This window comes from Macrotis lagotis, chromosome X (genome assembly GCF_037893015.1).
Source record: "Macrotis lagotis isolate mMagLag1 chromosome X, bilby.v1.9.chrom.fasta, whole genome shotgun sequence".
Lineage (NCBI taxonomy): Eukaryota > Metazoa > Chordata > Mammalia > Peramelemorphia > Peramelidae > Macrotis > Macrotis lagotis.
The window spans coordinates 87,981,574-87,998,990 of NC_133666.1; the positions used below are offsets into that span (position 1 = coordinate 87,981,574).

The 17,417-nt window shown below is 38.6% G+C and overlaps 1 pseudogene; it reads left to right on the top strand.

The window, feature by feature from the left end:
• The first annotated feature begins 5,690 nt into the window (after positions 1-5,690).
• LOC141498743 (solute carrier family 25 member 16 pseudogene) lies at positions 5,691-12,736 on the top strand (annotated as a pseudogene).
• Positions 12,737-17,417: the final 4,681 nt, after the last annotated feature.

Sequence of the window (17,417 nt, forward strand, 5' to 3'; positions counted from 1 at the left end):
TGGGCCTAAGGGGTGGTATGGGGGCTCAGGGCTTCTTGGCCCCAGGACCAGGGACCTGTCCACTGAGCCAGTCAATGACCCTACAGCAGAGTCAGAGTGAAAGGAGAGAGAAAATAGAGTACATGGTAGTGGAGAAATAAGAAAGGAGGGAGTTGTGATCAGCAATGGCAATGGTGGAAAAATATGGAAATAACTTTTGTGATGGACTTATCATAAGGAATGAGATCCATCTGTAACAGAGTTGTTGGTGTTGGAACAAAGACTCAAGCACATTTTTTGTTATTATTATTTGGGGGAGGGTGCAGGGCAAGTGGGGCTGGATGGCCTGCTTGGGGCCACATAGCAGGGTGATCTTTGGGTGTCTGGGGCCGGATTTGGACCCAGGTGCTCCTGGCTCAAGGGCTAATGCTCTGTCTGCCACCCAGCCACCCCTACTATCATTACTATTTTATTTTATTTTGGGTCTTTTTTCTTTTTTTTTTTTTTTGGTTTTTGCAGGGCAGTGGGGATCGGGTGGCTTGCATGTCACATGGCTGGCTGACTGTTGGGTTTATGAGGCTGGATATGGGCTCAGGTGCTTGTGGCTCCAGGGTTGGTGCTTCGTACATTGCACCACCTGGCCATATCTACAATTATTACTATTATTTTTTTATTTTAATTTTTTTCTCTCCCCTTTACTTTTTTCGCCCAAGCAAGTCTAGCTATATTCATGGGGGAGGAGGGGTATTTTGTTTACTTGTAAACAAGAATATTTTATTAATCTAAAAAAAAACCATTTGTACAAAATGAGAATAAAAAATAAATTAAAAAAAGAAGGAAACTGTATCTTGGTAAGAGATATGATAGACAATTAAGCAATATAAATACTGTGTTTCTGATAAAGGCATCATTTCTCATATATAGAGAACTGAGTCATCTTTATATGAAGAGAAGTCATTTCAAAACTGATGAATGGTCGAATGATATGAACAGGCAGTTTTCAGATGAAGAACTCTAAGCTATCTTACAGGCATATGAAAAAGTGTGCTCAATAATTTTTAAATAAGAAATGTAAATCAAACAGTGGTGATGTACTACCTCATACCTATTAGATTTAGTTAATATGGAAGAAATCAAAATAAATGTTTGCAAATATGTGGGGAAAATTCGGACCATAAAGCACTGTTGGTAGGGATGTGAATTGATTCAACCCATTTGTTGAGTTCTTTGGAACTCTGTCCAAAGGGCAACTAAACTGTTCATACATTTGATCCAATAATATCACTACTAGGTCTTTATCCCAATGAGATGATGAAAAAAGAGGAAAAACATCCATGTGCAATAATATTTATGGCTGCCCTTTTCGTGGTATCAAAATACTGGAAACTGATGATTGCCTATGAATGATTAGGTCTTCTCAGCAACACAATGATCCAAGACATGTATAAAGGACTGTTTTATGGACAAAAATGATATCTGTATCCAGATAAAAACCTGAAGAATTCTACCTTTTGAAGCATATTTTTTCCACTTTGTTCCTGGTTGTGTTTTTTTTCCTTTGATCTGTCTTCCACAACTGTGACAAATGTGGAAATATATTTTACATGATAAAACACATATAAACTATATCAAATTTCCTGCTGTTGTTAGAAAAGGGAAGGACAGGGAGGGAAGGGGAAAATTTGGAACTCAAAATGTAAAAATGATTGCTATGAATAATATGGAAATATATTTAACATGATTGTACATGTCTAACCTATATCACTGACTCACTGACATGGGAAGTAGGAGGGAATAGAGGGAAGCAGAACAATGTGGAACTCAAAATCTTACAAAAATGAATGTTGAAAACTATCTTTGCATTTAATTAGAAAAAGTAAGATATAAATAATAAATGAATGCTAAAATATTCTAATCTGTAATTGAGAAAATAAAATATTATCAGGGTGAGAAAAGAAAGCAAGAACAATTTTTGTGGAAAGGATATCTCAGAAACTGAGTAATTAAATCACACATTTAAAGAAACTTCAGAGAAAAATATAGCTAGACCAGAAATTCAACCACAGTTTCACAAAGAAGGAAGATGAAACTAAAGGAGTGAAAATTATGTCAAAAACTGAATGAGAGTGATAGTTAGGTTAAATGCAGAAAATTACGTGATGCAAGGGAAAAAATTAGAACAAGAAATACAAAACCTTATTCTTTGATGAAAACTCCTTCAATAGTAGAATGCAGCAAAAAAAAATAAAATGACTTCAAGAATCAAGAAGATACTTTAAAAAATTAAAAGAGTTTACAATTAGAGAAATTTGGGATATTTCAAAATAATAAAGCTGTAACTGACTGATGAAAGAACATTAAAGCATTTTTTGAATACCCGAAAAAGCATAAAATGGAATAACTCTAAACAATATAAAATACTTGGGATTGTACCTGCCAAGAAAAACTCAGGAAACTTTGTGAACACAATTGACCGATATACTTCACACAAATAATGACAGATCTAAATAATTGGAAAAATATCAATAATTTATGTCATCTGTGGTATACCTATCATTGTTATTGTGTAGAGCTAGAAATAATCAAAAGCAAATTCATATCAGAAAAAAAATCAGTCCTACTGACAGCATATTGTCAAACTCTGAAAAGTTCAGTAAAAGGAACTAGGACCTCTCCCAACCAAAGTAGGAAATTTATGAAGTTTCATCTGATATCCCTTAGTCCTATAAGTATCATTTATTAAGAATTAGTAAGTAGGGACCGCTAGGTGGCTCCCTGGATAGAGCAGCAGTCCTGCAGTCAAGAAAACCTGAATTCAAATACCCACTCAAATACTTAATAAACACCTAGCAATGTGACCTTGGGCAATTCAGTTAACCCCAGTGCCTTGCAAAAACCAAAAAAATTTTTTTTGAATTAAAAAAGAATTAGTAGTCAGAGATTTAATTTAGAACCAACTATTCACTAGGTGAAAAACAAATTTTATGGGATACATGTAAAAGCTCCAGAATGTAGCATTTGTGCTGCTCATCTTACTTGTCTAATATTCAACCAGCTTAACATTTCCAGTGGTAGTTGCTCCCTTTTCTAGACCCTAAAACTCCTATTGGCAGGCTGTATTCTAAAGTCTCTTAAAAGGGCTGGGTGTACTCCCCCTTCCATTCTCCTATCTATAGAGTAGAAGAAGGGAGCAGTTTTAAAACTATCACATATTTGTTTAGATATTATTTAGCACATATGCACATGTGGTGAAATTGATCTCTAATAACTCTATTTGAATATAAGAAAATTTATTCTATGTGAATTTCAGTCAAAATTGTTACAAACAAAACATTCATATACTGCTCTAATATGTGATCAATGAAGTTTTGCCTTTTTGAGGCAGAATTTGTGGCACTTTAATTTGATCCACTTGCTACTTTTGATTCTTTAATCTGTATGCAGAGTTCATCAGTTGTCTCTTGGGATATGAAGAACATTTTTCATCATGGGCCCTTTGAAACTGTCTTGTATTACTGTCTTCATCAGCATAACTATCTTACACAGTTGATGATCTTGAAGTATTTTTCCTGCAGTGAACAACATTCTCCTGGTTCTTCTCATTTGACTTTGCATGAGTTCAAATACACCTTCCCAGGTTTTTGGAATCAATCCTGCTTGTTTTTCATTGTAGCACAATTATATTTTGGTTCAACCATGCACATCAACTTGTTCAGTCATCCTTCAGCTGTTGGGCATCCCTAAGTTTCCGTGCATATTTTTGTACAAATAGGGTTTTTTTTATTTGATCTCTGGCACACAGATGTGGTAGAAGTATTTCTGGGATGCACAGACTTCTAGGTCAATTATTGTGAACCAGCTGAAAAATACCACTAAGAAAATGTAGCCAGGGAATAGCTTCACTTTACATAGGGGGACCACTCTACAGACCCTAGTATACAGCAATTTAATGTATTGTGAATTTACCAGTGGATGAGGAAAAGAGCAGGAGGGAGGAGAAAGGGATAGGTGCCCCCATGGAGGAGAGGTCAGCACATGATTTGCAGTAAGAAGCCAGAACATGAGGAGGAACAGATGCTTGTTGGGGCCAGCCTCATGAGGCCCTGCCTGGAGATGAAAGGAAGAACATTCCAGCAGGTATACAGCTGGAGGCCAGACACGGAAACATTCAAGAGAGTACAAGTGACAAGGAGGGGACCCTGGACAGGCACACTGAACCCATAGAGGACTGACACAAGGCCAGAATTTAGGGATCAAACTCTCCCGCTGGTGGGAAGACTGAAATCCAGGTCTCTTCTCTTAGCATGGAGGTCTCAAGCCAAGCCCTGATCCATCAGTGGGGCTAGTTTCCTCTCTGTAGGTCTGTTTTTCTGTTTCACATGGAGGATTTTTTAAAAGGTGTTTTGGGGAATGTATTGGGCTGGTGCTTGGTCAGAGGCCACAGAGCATGAATCTGAGGGGCAGGAGGAGTAAGAGATCCCAGTACTCTATGGCCAAGGTTACAGAGGGGCTTTTTGTGATGCAGATTTCTTTCAGAGTGCCTTACATAATGTCCAATTTGCATAATGTGACATTACAGAAAGCAAGATCTTTATTCCTATTCCAATTCAGTTTTCTTCAGAGCCCTCTCTTATCTAAGGTTCTGATATTCTATTCATCTTACTGAAGCCTTTCTTACTTATTTTTTAGTTAGATTTAACTAGCTCTGAGAAGAAAAAGTTTGAGGTCTTCCATTACTATTATTTTACTGTCTATTTTCTCCTGTAATTCATTAAATATCACCTTTAACAATCTGAATGCTAGGCCATTTCCTACATATATGTTTACTATTGATATTATTTAATTTACTATGGTTCTTTTGAACACGTTGAGGTTTTCCTGCTTGCCCCTTTTAATCAGGGATCTTCAGTCTTTTGTTTTGTCTGAGATCATCATTGCTACCCTTACATTTTTTTTACTTCAGATGAGGTATAACAATTTCTCCTCCTGTCCCTTTATTTTAACTATATTTATCTCTTTGCCTTAAATATATTTCTTTTAAGAACAAAACATATTGTAGGAGTTTGGTTTCTAGTACATTTTGCTATGCATTTCCACTTTATCTGGAAACTAATATTATTCACACAGTTATGATTACTAGCTATCTTCTTCCTTCCATTCCGTTTTCTTGTTTCTCCTTCTCTCTCTCTCTCCTTTTCCATCTCTTTCTACTGTCCCTCTTCTAAAATCTCCTACATATAATTATTGGTCTTCTTTTATCATTTCACTCTTCTATTATAAGAATTTTCCATACTTTCCCTCCCTTTTACCTTCTCCGAGTGCATCCATATTTCACACCTATCCATTTATTTTACATTATCCCTACCTTTGTGGCTCATTGCCATGTAAAATTGTTTTATCCCCACTAATAATGATAAGATCCTTGGAAAATCTTTGATTCGTTTTCCATTATAGGAAAGTATAACCTTATTGTGTTCCTTAGGATTTCTTTCATATTTACCTTTTAATGCTTCTTTTGGATTTGGATTTGAAAGTCACGTTTTCCGCTCTTGTCTTTTCATCAGGAATGCTTCAAAGGCTTCAGTTACTGGAATATCCTTTTTGCCCTCTTGATGTCCTTCTGTAGAGAGCAGGACCGAGATAATTGGGATGTTCTTCGAGCATGTGGTTCCAGACACAAGCATCTTGTCTGCTGAGGGTTGGGAGGCTAGATGTGTTTTCACACGGAGCAAACCTATAGTGGGTGGTATGGGAAAGAACCTGAGAAGTCTTTCTGGACAAAGAAACCAACCTTTATTAAGAGAAGCAAAGGGGTGGTCTCAGAATGCACTGAACATACTGGAGGACCCCCTCTGTTGCTCTCAAAGCTTGACTTCTTTCCCCAGAAGGCTTCCCGAGTTCCTTCTTACACCAGAATGTTCTCAGAGAGTGTCTTCTACTACAATGTCTTTTCCTCTGAGTGTTCAGAGAGCTGTTTTGACAGAAGGCAATTGCGTAGGGATGAGAGTTTTCTTAGATAGATTATTTTTATCCCCAGGTATTATCCCCTTCACATCCAGAGACAGAAGGTGCTTCACCAGAAAGCAAGGCTAAAGTGAAGGATTCTTTAAAATATTATCTTCATCCAGTGTCTTTTCCTCTGACTGTTCTGAGTCACACATCTGTGCTTCCAAAGAGAGTAAGCTGGTAGTAACCAAAATGTTTCTGAGAGTTTCTCCCACAACAAATATCTTTTCCTCTGTGTATTATATAGCTAGGCTGACTTTCTCTCCCTCCTAAAACAAGAACATACAATTTGTCACATGGCATGGCTTTCAGGGAGGAGAGGAAGAGGAAGGGATACATAGCATACCATGAAAATGTTTAAATTGGTCAAGAATCTGGAGCTTATTATGGAGGTGGAAAGGAGAAAAGAAAGCAGTTTTGGATTTGCAGAGCGATTCCTTCCACATCAGTAGACTCAGGATCAGGGCTTGAGCTGAGACCTGAAGTACTGAGAGAGGACACTTTTGGCTATTCTTAGCATTTATCACGTCTGATATTCATGTGTCTGTCTTCTGTCCATCCATGATTGAATAAATACCCTGTGTCTTTCTTCATTCCACACATGGCCTGTCCTCTCTTGGCTGTGGCCGTGCCCAGTCTATATGTGTCTGTCCCTCCCATGTTCCTCTTCTTGATTTTGACCGGGCCAACAACCAATTTTCTTCCTGTTCTCTATTCTCTGTCCCCAGACCCCATGTATCTTTACACCATCCCTTGCCTCCCTCCCTTCACCAGCATTTGACCCAAGTCCTCCTCCCTTCTTCCCCTGAAGCCAGGTCTTTGGGCAATTCCACACTATGGTCAAAGTTGTTGTCCTGAGAGGTGTGCCCAGTGGTGCCTTTTAACAAATCAAACCCTAGAGTGGATTAAAAAACAGTTGGCATAATTAGAAAAGAGCATGGCAGAAGGTAGGAGAGCAACACCTCCTATCCCTTATCAATTTAAACTATAAATCAATATTAGATATGATAAATAAAATAAAATGACAGCTGATGACAATGTTCAATGTTCAATAAATAAAAGATAAAACCATAATCATTACTAATCACTCTAGTATAGGCCTACAACTCATTAAATCATTCATCAGTAGCTATTGATTTGGTTCCTCCTAGGTGCTGTGCACAAAGAAGGCCAGGTGGCTAAATGCAGAAATCACCATGTATTTCTTAAATAACTCCTGCATAACCAGGCCTGTGCAAGATTCTGGAGATGGAAACACTGTCAGGGACACAGCTCCTAAGCACTAGAAGCTTTTGTTCTAATGAGACAGGGAATGCATGAAAGTATACAGAGAATAAAAATAAATGAAGGCAAAGTACAAGGCAGTCTGGGAGTGAGGTCACCAGCAATGGGGATGATGAGAGGCTCATGGAATAAGGGATGCTTGGACTGTGTCCAGATGGAAGAGAGGGATTGGGTGAGACATAAGGACAAAGGGCCAGCTTCAGAGTCAGGAAGGCTCAGAGTTCAAGTCCTGCTTTGGACCACACCAGCAGCAAGCCCACAGTCAAGTCTCCTAATCTCTTACTGCCCCCAGACAGCTCTGAAAGGTCACAGAGACATTGAGATAGGTTATCAGTCTTACTGGGGAGGCCAAAAGATGAAAGAGTACTTTGCTAGAAATACTCTGATTTATGCTGGCCCAGGGTCCCATAAGTATTAAGTACCTGAGGCTGGATTTGAACTCAGATCTTCCTAACTGCAGGTCCTGTGCTCTCACCACTGAGTGACCCAGATGGGAATATTTCCAGTTCTCAAAAGATTGTGACTAAGCCACTGTTCAGGCAGCTACCTTGAGGAGAGTCAAAAATAGGGAAAGAGCTCATTCTCAGTGCACAGTAGTTTTCTGATTACTCAGTCTCATACATTCACCACCTACCCCAAGGAAAAAACTCTAGTTGTCCTTCCAGAGTTAAAAATCTCTTCAAATATCTTTATGGATGGTCAGTGCAAGGGTCTGGGAGCAGCATCTATAATCCCACAGAGAATGTACATTAACTTTTATGTGAACAGAAAGAGAAGCTTGATGTATCCTACTGGAAAATTTGCACTTCAGCAATGTACAACTAAAAAAAAATGAATGAAGGTATTAAGGTCTGGTTCAATTAAATTATCAAATGCATAAGTGATCAGATTAAACTATCAGATGTATAAGTGATCATAGCAATAATAAAACTAACAGAAATCAAATGATCATCTTAAGAGATGGAGCAACAACATTTCACAAAATATAGTATGCATTCCTAGTAGAATCATCAGAGAGCATGGAGGAAAAAGATTCTAAAGAACCAACTGAAAAACTAGTTGAAATCATTAAAACTTTAGCAACTTTGACACAAGCATTAGCTTTAGCATTAACAACTTTCATTGGTTTATACAATAATGCAACATGAATAATCCGACATTGCTTTTGTAGGATTCAGCTTCCCCAATTTAGGAAAAGCTAACACTAACAAGTATGCCAATCTAAAAAAACTATTGCCTTAAGTCTAAGGCTAATTATAGATTTTGTAAATGAATAGATGATTAAGACTTTATTAATTAGTAGAAAATAATTTAGTACCCCATATATATCAGTGTTGGAATAAAATGATCAAAAGATAAAAAGAAACTTTTAAAAAAAGGTTAAGTTGCCCTTTTTGACATGTTGAGAAAGATAAATTCTTTTGACTTCTTGAATAAGTTCTCTTAGCTAGAGTTTAAGTATAAGCTGAGTAGTATAATCTTCAAAGGATAGATTTCCTTTTCTTGCAAATGAAAGCACAAATTTGTCTAGTAACCACAGGTCCCTTGAAAGGAAGATTTCTGGTTATAAAATGCTTCAGCTTTGGGGCAAGACCTTCTGGAGTAATCTCGCTTTGACAGCTCAATGTTGACCACAGTATGACTTTGGGTTCAGAAAGTCTGGGAGAAGTAACCAGATGGATGACTTGCCTAATCTAATTGAATTATGTTCAAAACAACTTTCCTAATATTTCTGATATGTTTTATAAATCCTCTTTTTCTTTTATAAGAATAAACTCTGTGAATTCTCCTCTATTACTAATTACTGAGGAATTAGTTGACCTGACTTAAGGGAAACTCTCACCATTCCATTAAATCATTGGTTTATTTACTTGGAAACTTTATACCTGAAAATTATTTCATTTTTCAGATAATTAACTTTCTCAGACAAGCAGTTTCAGCTTTGGGAGCTCTCCAGTCAGAGATAGTAAGGGGACCTAGTGGCTCTTTAGCAAGAGATTATTGGGGGGCCCAGTACTTATAGAGACTTCTGGAACAGAGTTCAAGAGCACAGAGGAGCATTTTGGGCAAAAGGAGGCAGAGAACCTGAGGAGTAGGTATCATTTCTGGTCACAAGGGATGAGAGGCCCTGAGGAATAGCATCACTTATGATCCCAATGGAACAAGGACCCTGAGGAGCAGTATCAGTTGGAATCCTGAATGATCTGGGTTTCTTCCTGGTTAAGGAAAGCAGTGAAAAATCCTCTCTCCAAATCACATCAATTTGGGACCACCACACACCCCCATATCTAGATTGGAATACAGCCATGTGAAAAATTCTGAAGCTTCAGACAATCCCTTTCCCTCTGGAACCTTAAATGAAGTATAAAAGGCAAGGGTAGCAATCAGGATCTCAGACAAAGCAAAAACGTTGAAACAGACCGAATTTAAAGAGATAAGTAGGAAAACTCTATCTTCCTTAAAGGTACCATAGACAATAATGTAATGTCAATCATGGCCAAGCATCTGACTTCTTAAAGGAAAAATAGATGACTTACAGAAAGAAATAGACAAACTATACTAATGGATGAACCCACCTTTCCCCTCTCAGAATTAGAAAAATCTATTCATAATATACATACAAAAGAAATCAAGAAGACGACAAGAATATTTTAAAAGTTAGATATGATAGATTTCTGGAGAAAACAGGATGGAAATAAAAAGAAATATATTATTTTCTTAGCTGTGCATGGCACCTTTAAAAAAACGAGCAAATCTTAGGGCATTAAACCTCATAAGGAAATGGAAAAAAACAGAAATACTAAATGGAGACCTTTACTGAACTTTTATAGAACAAAGTGCAAGATGAGCTGCCTAGTTGTGGAAACTTAGATTAAAAATTAATTGGAAAATAAATAATATAACCTTAAAAATGAATGAGACAAAGAATAAATCAGAGAATGAAGCAATAATTTCTTTTAAGAGAAATACACAAATGAAGCAATATACCAAAAACTTCTGGGACACAACCAAAACAAGACTTAGGAGAACCTTCTATCACTAAATCCTTATATTTCTAAAACACAGAAAAAAGAAACAAGCAACTGGGCAAGAAATTTTAAAATTTAGGTGAAAAAATGAAAATATCCGTTTACACATCAAAATTGAAATTGCAAATTCAATGATAAGATTAAGAAAATTTAAAAAATAAACTAGTGAAAAAGTAAGTGTTGAGTTTATGAAAATATAAACAAAATAGATTAACCATTATTTAATTTGATTAAAACAAGAAAAAAAAAATCTAATGACTGCTCTCAAAAATGAAAGGATACATACATAGCCAACAAAGATGACATTAAAGCAATATATAGGAGTCATTTGACTCAAGGAGATGCCAGCAAAACTGACCTTCTACGTGAAATAGATGAATACTTACCAAAATGTAAACCATCCTTGTTAACAGACGCTGACATAGAAGATTCCAATAATTTTGTCTTAAAAAAAGAAATTGATCAAGGTCAAAATAAGTTTCCTGAGAACAAAATCCAGAGCAACAGATGGATTTGAAAGTGAATCCTACCAAACATAACTATTTGAAAAAAGTAGCTTAGGATGGAGTCCTAACATATTTCTCTTATGACACAAATAGTTTTCATACATAAATAAAATATGAGACTATACACACACTAAAACATTGTCAGTAGAGGTATGACATGATATGATCATTTTGAAAATTAATTGGGATTTATACACAGGAAGTTATACGTACTTTAATAGTTTTAAAACAAAGACTCCATTATACCCCAAGGAAGTCATCAATAATTAAAAAATGTTTCCATATACAACAAAACATTTAAAGCAGCACTTTTGGGGACAGCTGTGCATTGGAAACAAAGTAGTTGCTCATCCACCATGTAATGACTAAGCAAGGCAATGAATGTCACAGAGTAGTATCACCATGCTGTAAGAAAGGATATGTGGGCAGGACCCCATCAGGAGTACTGGAATCTCAGCTGGTGGGCTATAGGGCAGACCTATAGGGAATTGCCAGGCTGAGCTGGTCATTTTCCATCATGAGCTGAACACTTGAAGGTCCCAGGGCTCTGTTTGTACCCCCACCCCAGCCCAGGAAGCCCCAAGGCAGAGATGGTGGCACTGGCAGCCCCTGGGACTGGAGGAGCAGGAAGTGGGGGCTCCAGCCCACCACAGACAGAGTCAGCTCACAGGGATGTCTACTGGCTGGGCTTCTTTGGGGTAGGATGAAGGACAGGATGTTGTGTCAAAACCACTATCCTAATGAGTGGGATAAAGTCTGAGATTTCTTCAGTAGAATATTATAGATTGGAGAATAGTTTACCATGTGCCCCTCTTCCCTTGACAAAGCAACCTCTGGGATATTGGTGAAGAGTCAACTGACCCCACCTTATCTTTAGAAGTCCAGATGACCATTCAATTCCTGGGGCTGAAGTTTTGTGCTCTTTTCCCTAGATTAGTTTAGATTGTAAAACCACATTTCTCATTAACGAGGGTGGGTCAGTGGTGGTGGGGGTCAGTGGGGGACACGAATCCCGTTAGAGTAAATGTGATTCTTGGGCCTTTTGCTTTTGCCTCAATCTCTGTAAATGATTGTGGCCAGTTCCTCGAGAAACGAATAAAGCTTTCTCTTCATACCTTGAGAGACCTCCAAAATTTATTTAAGTGGCAATTGTCCCACACACTACCTTTGGATCGAGAGAACATATAATTATAGTTGCATAGTTAATCACCATTGCAAAAATTTAGACTTGTTTTCTACTTTCTGTGCTGTCCCCAGAAACAAAGGTTGCCTTGGTCTATATAAAGACAATGGAGTAAAGGTGATTAGAATCTTTCCATATGATATAATTGAGTTTATGTCCTTTCTGCATTAGAAAAAAGTTAATTATCACAAAACTAGAGATTTCTGGATATACACACCTGCTAGTGACTGCTTCCATGGAAAGTAAGATGACAGCCGTCACCTGCACTTACAGAGTTGACTTAAAAGTTTACCTGGGTTTGCAGGGGAAAGGAGAACAGACATACATAGGAACCGTTCATACATTCAAAACAATTGATGCAAAGGAAAGGATTTTTCAGAGGACTGGTGGCTACTTTCATAAGAATGGCTTCCTATGCAGGGATTTCATTTTTTACTTTTGGTACCTTAAAGACTGTTGGTCTCTCCCATCCTCCTACCTTGCTTGAAAGGTCTTCCACAGCCCAAATGTCTTAGTTCTGAAAATGCAGATGAACTTGCTTTGTATTGGTGTTGCTGGAACAATAGCACTGAGGGTATCTTATCTGCTTGATCTAACCTCTCTTTAAAGCAGTTCAGAACAGTTCTCCTGATTCTTGAAAGTGCTTCCCAATGTTGAAGACCCTGAAGAATGAGGACAGACAGCATGGTATATTCACAGGACTCTGTCAGGGTCTGTCTCTTAACTACATTCTCTGTTTTTGCTCTTAAGGCAGAGTGTTCACAACTTATAAGCAAAAGAAGCAGTTTTAATACCTCACCTAGTGACATTTTTCTTTTTATTTGCATATAGATTTTTGTTATTTTACTTTCCTATGAACAACTGTATGGAGGTCAGCAGATTAAGTGAAGTTTAAATTATAGTATGGGAATATTTAATTTTGTTTTTAAGCCAGAAATTAGAAGTGTTTCCTGAGTTTTTTATTTGACAATTTACCAGTTTCATTAATATAATTTAAGGTTCAGAGAAACTGATGAATTTCATTGATGCCCATTATAGGATTTCTCAGATTTCTTCTTAACTTTATTGTGTTCTCCCCAGGTTTGTTTTTTTTTTTAATAATCATAGCACCAAAAAAAAATCTCAGCCTGAAGCCAGACTTAATGAAAACCTATTCTGAATTTTACAATGAACCAGGTTCATTTTGTTTTCTGATTTAGATTTAATCATTTGTGACTATTGTAGCAAGAATGTATATGGAAACTTTTTCTTGACCAGTTGTGTAAGCTCCCTTACAGGTACTAGAATAAAGTTCTCTGATACTATGGGATAGTTTACATAAGTTTTCATAAAAGACAATCTAGTCCTAAAAGTCAGAATGATTGTGAGTAAACTTAGGGATCTCAAAAAACAGACCAAACCCTGATAGATTTTATTTGTAGAAGTGGATCGGATTATGATTTCTGTTGTGTGTACAGATAGATTGTCAGCATACTCCTTGTGGTCAATATATGGATTGTATATACAATTAGAACTATATATGCATTCATACATTACAGTATCAGAAGGGCAGCAAGGTGGTTCAGTGGATAGCGCAGTGGACTTGGATTCAGGAGGATGGGAGTTCTAATCCTGCCTCAGTCACTTGCCACTTACTAGCTGTGTGACCTAGGGCAAGTCACTTGACACTGATTACCTTGCATCCAGGGCCTTCTCCAGTCCTCCTGATTCATATCTGGCCACTGGACCCAGATGGCTCTGGAGGAGAAAGTGAGGCTGGTGACTTAGCACAGCACCTACCCTCCCACATTCAAATCCAATTCGTGTGCTTGGCAGGGCATCACCTCCCTGATGTTGTGGTCTCCATCAAAAACGAAGGACAAACATAGAGTGTTTCAAAATGTTCTTCCATGAGAGAAATATCTTCAGTCATGGAAATTTATTTAATGGTGATACTGAAAATAATGTCTAGTCATCTTCTGTTTAAACCTGAGCAATTAATTAGTGGATATCATTATTTGCCTCCATGTTTGTTTTGAGTTAAGAGAAAGAACATTTCTTGTAAGGCCTTTGTAAATTGATGAGTTTTGGTCAAAAATGAGATGACATGTGTTGATTTTGGTTTGACTTCTCATCAGATAAATACTTGTTTCTCTGAAAAACTTACCTGTTGGCAAAGCTGCATGTGTAGGTTTCCCCTTCTGGGTTATAATAGTATTACTAAATATTGTCAAGCAACCTTGAGCTAAGTTAAATGGGTAAAACAAATATCTTCCAGGATTTCCTGAAATGAAACTACAAGTGTTTTACTGAAGGAAAATTTGGATTCTGTGCCATTTAGAGAATACATTTAAAAATTTAACAATAATAAATAAATGTTACAAAAAAAGAAGGAAAGAAAAGATGGACATGAAAAATAGAGAGAAGTAAGGAAACATCTTTGTGAACTGATTTAAAGTGAAATAAGCAAAGCCAAGAAAACTGTATGTGTCTATGGTAACTACACCAATTTCATCAGAAGGAATGGCACAGCAAAAAAAATTAAAAGCAAAATGTGAAAAATGTGAAATGTGAAAAAGCAAAACATGGGAAGACAACATCACCATACCTTGTCCAAGAGGTGAGAGGTCCACAGGGGTTATACAAATAACATTCTTTTCCAAATGCATCTATTCCTCCCTAAAACAAGAAATATGAATTGGCATATGGTATGACACTCAAGAAGGGAGAGAGGAAGAGACAAAAGTGATACACTAGTGATGTAAGAAACAGAAAATGTCAATGAAAATATTTTAAAAGAAGTCCACAATCTTGAGGGTAGTAATAATTGAGCAGGGGAAAGAGGAAAGAATGGGGCTTCAGTCAGTGATTATCAATGATAGAGCAAACAACTCTACTACAAATCAGTGAATATGATAAAAACTGCTGTTTTAATCCTGTCTCACATTTCCTGACTGACTTCATTTGGGCAAAAAAATTTAGACTCCAGTGGGACACTTAGCTGTCCAGAACACAGTTGTAGCCTGTTAAAAAGTGAAAGGCAGAACAGTGGATAAGATTAGGTGTGCAGTATATAGAAGCAAACTAAAACAAAATCACATCTAGTAACTCCAAAGACAACAGCTGGAGAAGGTTGAGGAAAGTTAGAATACAGAATCTGATATAGAAACAAACAGATAAGATAAAAGAGAAGTGGTTTGCCAGATAGTTGATGGGATGTCAATACTTCTCAGCACTTATCAAATTAAATTACCTATGTTCTTCGAGTGTAAGATGATATAAAGGAGTTGATGCCATGATCCGATTTAAGTGAGAGAGGGCTGTGTAGAGTCACCAGGCTCACTTTGTCCTTCAGGGCCCTCTGGGTCCAGTGGCCAGATATAAATCAGTATGACTGAAGATGGCCATGGATGCAGTGGAAGACCTTGGTTTTTATAAGGTAAAGTCTTTAATGGGTCTCAGTTTGACTGAGCCAATCCCTCTTCAGTGATAAAGCCTAAGAAAGAAAGAAATGAAGCAAAGAATGTCCTCTTTTACCTAGTCAAAAAACAAAAAAAGCAATAGGAGAGCAGAAAACACTCAGGATTTCTCATCAATACAGAAAAAAAATGACTCTTTATATTCTTTTTTAGGTTTTTTTTTCAAGGCAAATGGGGTTAAGTGGCTTGCCCAAGGCCACACAGCTAGGTAATTATTAAGTGTCTACTCCTGACTCCAGGGCCGTTGCTTTATCCACTACCCCACCTAGCAGCCCTGACTCTTTATATTCTGTCTGAGCCAATTTAGGTACATAAGGAGAGTGAATAACCAAATGAAAGAACAAGGAGGAAATTATTATTCATATCCATGGATAGGGGAAGAGGTTATGACAGAAGAAGAATAAGTGAGAGTCACAGAAAACAAAATAGATAATTCTGCTTCTGTAAAGTTGAAATAGTTTAGCCTAAAGAGAGCAAAAGCAGGCAAAATAAGATGGGAAACAGATATATATGAGGAAACACACCTTTGCACTAAATATCTTTCAGGCTTATTGCATATGGGAGATAAAGAAGGAAGTGTTTCCATTTTCCAAGATTAAGAGTCTTTCTCCAAGAGAGCAAAGGAACAGGAAATTTTCAAAGAACAAAATGCAAGTAGGTCATCAACAAATCCATCCAAATGAAAGAAGTGCCCATTAAAACAACCCTGATCTTTCAGGTTGAAAATAATAGTGTACTGCAACTTTGGAGATAGTCCCTTCTTTCTGACTCACAATAAGATTCATGGAACGCCCCCCCCCCGCTTTTTTTAAACAAAAGGGATGATATGAAGAAGGAAAGGGCCAAAGTTTCGACCCTGCCCTCAGTTCTAAGCAAAGCCAAGATGCAGAAAGGGAAGATGGAAACATCCATGTGAGGAGGGGAGGGAGGGAGTGGCCCCAAAGACTGGTTCCTGCTTGTCTCCACCAATCCCACCCCACCCCAACCCCTCAGCCCCCAAGCCTCAGATCCCCAGACAAAGGCCTGGGCAGACAGGAAGCCCCAGGCAGGGGCAGCCCCAGAGGGACAGCCATGCCCAGGTTCACTCCAACATATACACACATACATTCCCACACATACTCACACAGAGGAATGATTGGACATATTTACACAAGATAGGCAAAAAGAAAAATATGAATATCTGCCAGCCACCCTTACGGATATCCTCCTCAGCACTTAGAAAAACCAATCCAGGGAAAGGCTTCATGAAAATCTTGGATGGAGGGGAAGGAAGCAAAGGAGAATAAAGGGAGGGACTGAGGCAAGAGCAGAGAAGGGACTACTTACTTTGCTGACAAACCCTTGGGCATTTGCAGGACCCTCAGGGATGGTCAGTTTGGAAGATGGAGGAAAATGGGGGCAAAGCAGGGGAGATCTGTAGGGGAAGGCAAGGCAAGTGGTGAGGGGTCCAGATCTCCACCGTCTCCCCCACTACCTCACATCCTCGGGCAGAGACAAAGAAGCTTCCCCTCAAGATAGGGTGGGAGGGGCTGAGTACGGCGACGTCACTGAAGGGCGGGGCTTGTCTCTTCCCTGAGCAGAGTGGGGAGACAAGAGGGGGCTCGAACAGTGGGGACCTCCCCCAAGGCTTTCTCTCAGTCCCCATCACACAGCCTGCCGAGGGGAGGGGGCCCGGGCCTGACCAGGAGCCCAGAGTTCTCAGGGCAATCTGCTGGGGCTGGGGATGGGGGACAGTAGCTTAGCTCAGCTTGGGGTGGGGGAGGGTGGGCCCCTTTGTGGGAACTAGGAGAGGGAGGCTCAAGGAGGGGAGGGGGAGCTCTCCGAACGGAAGAGCACAAAAGCTGCAGCAGCATCTGGGAATCAGCAGCCTTGAACAGCACTTGGACAGCGCACAGCCCCCAGAGCAGGGGAGGAGGGGCTGGTCCGGCAGAGGGGCCAAGGCTCAGCCTCCTTGCTCTAGGCAGGAGGAGAG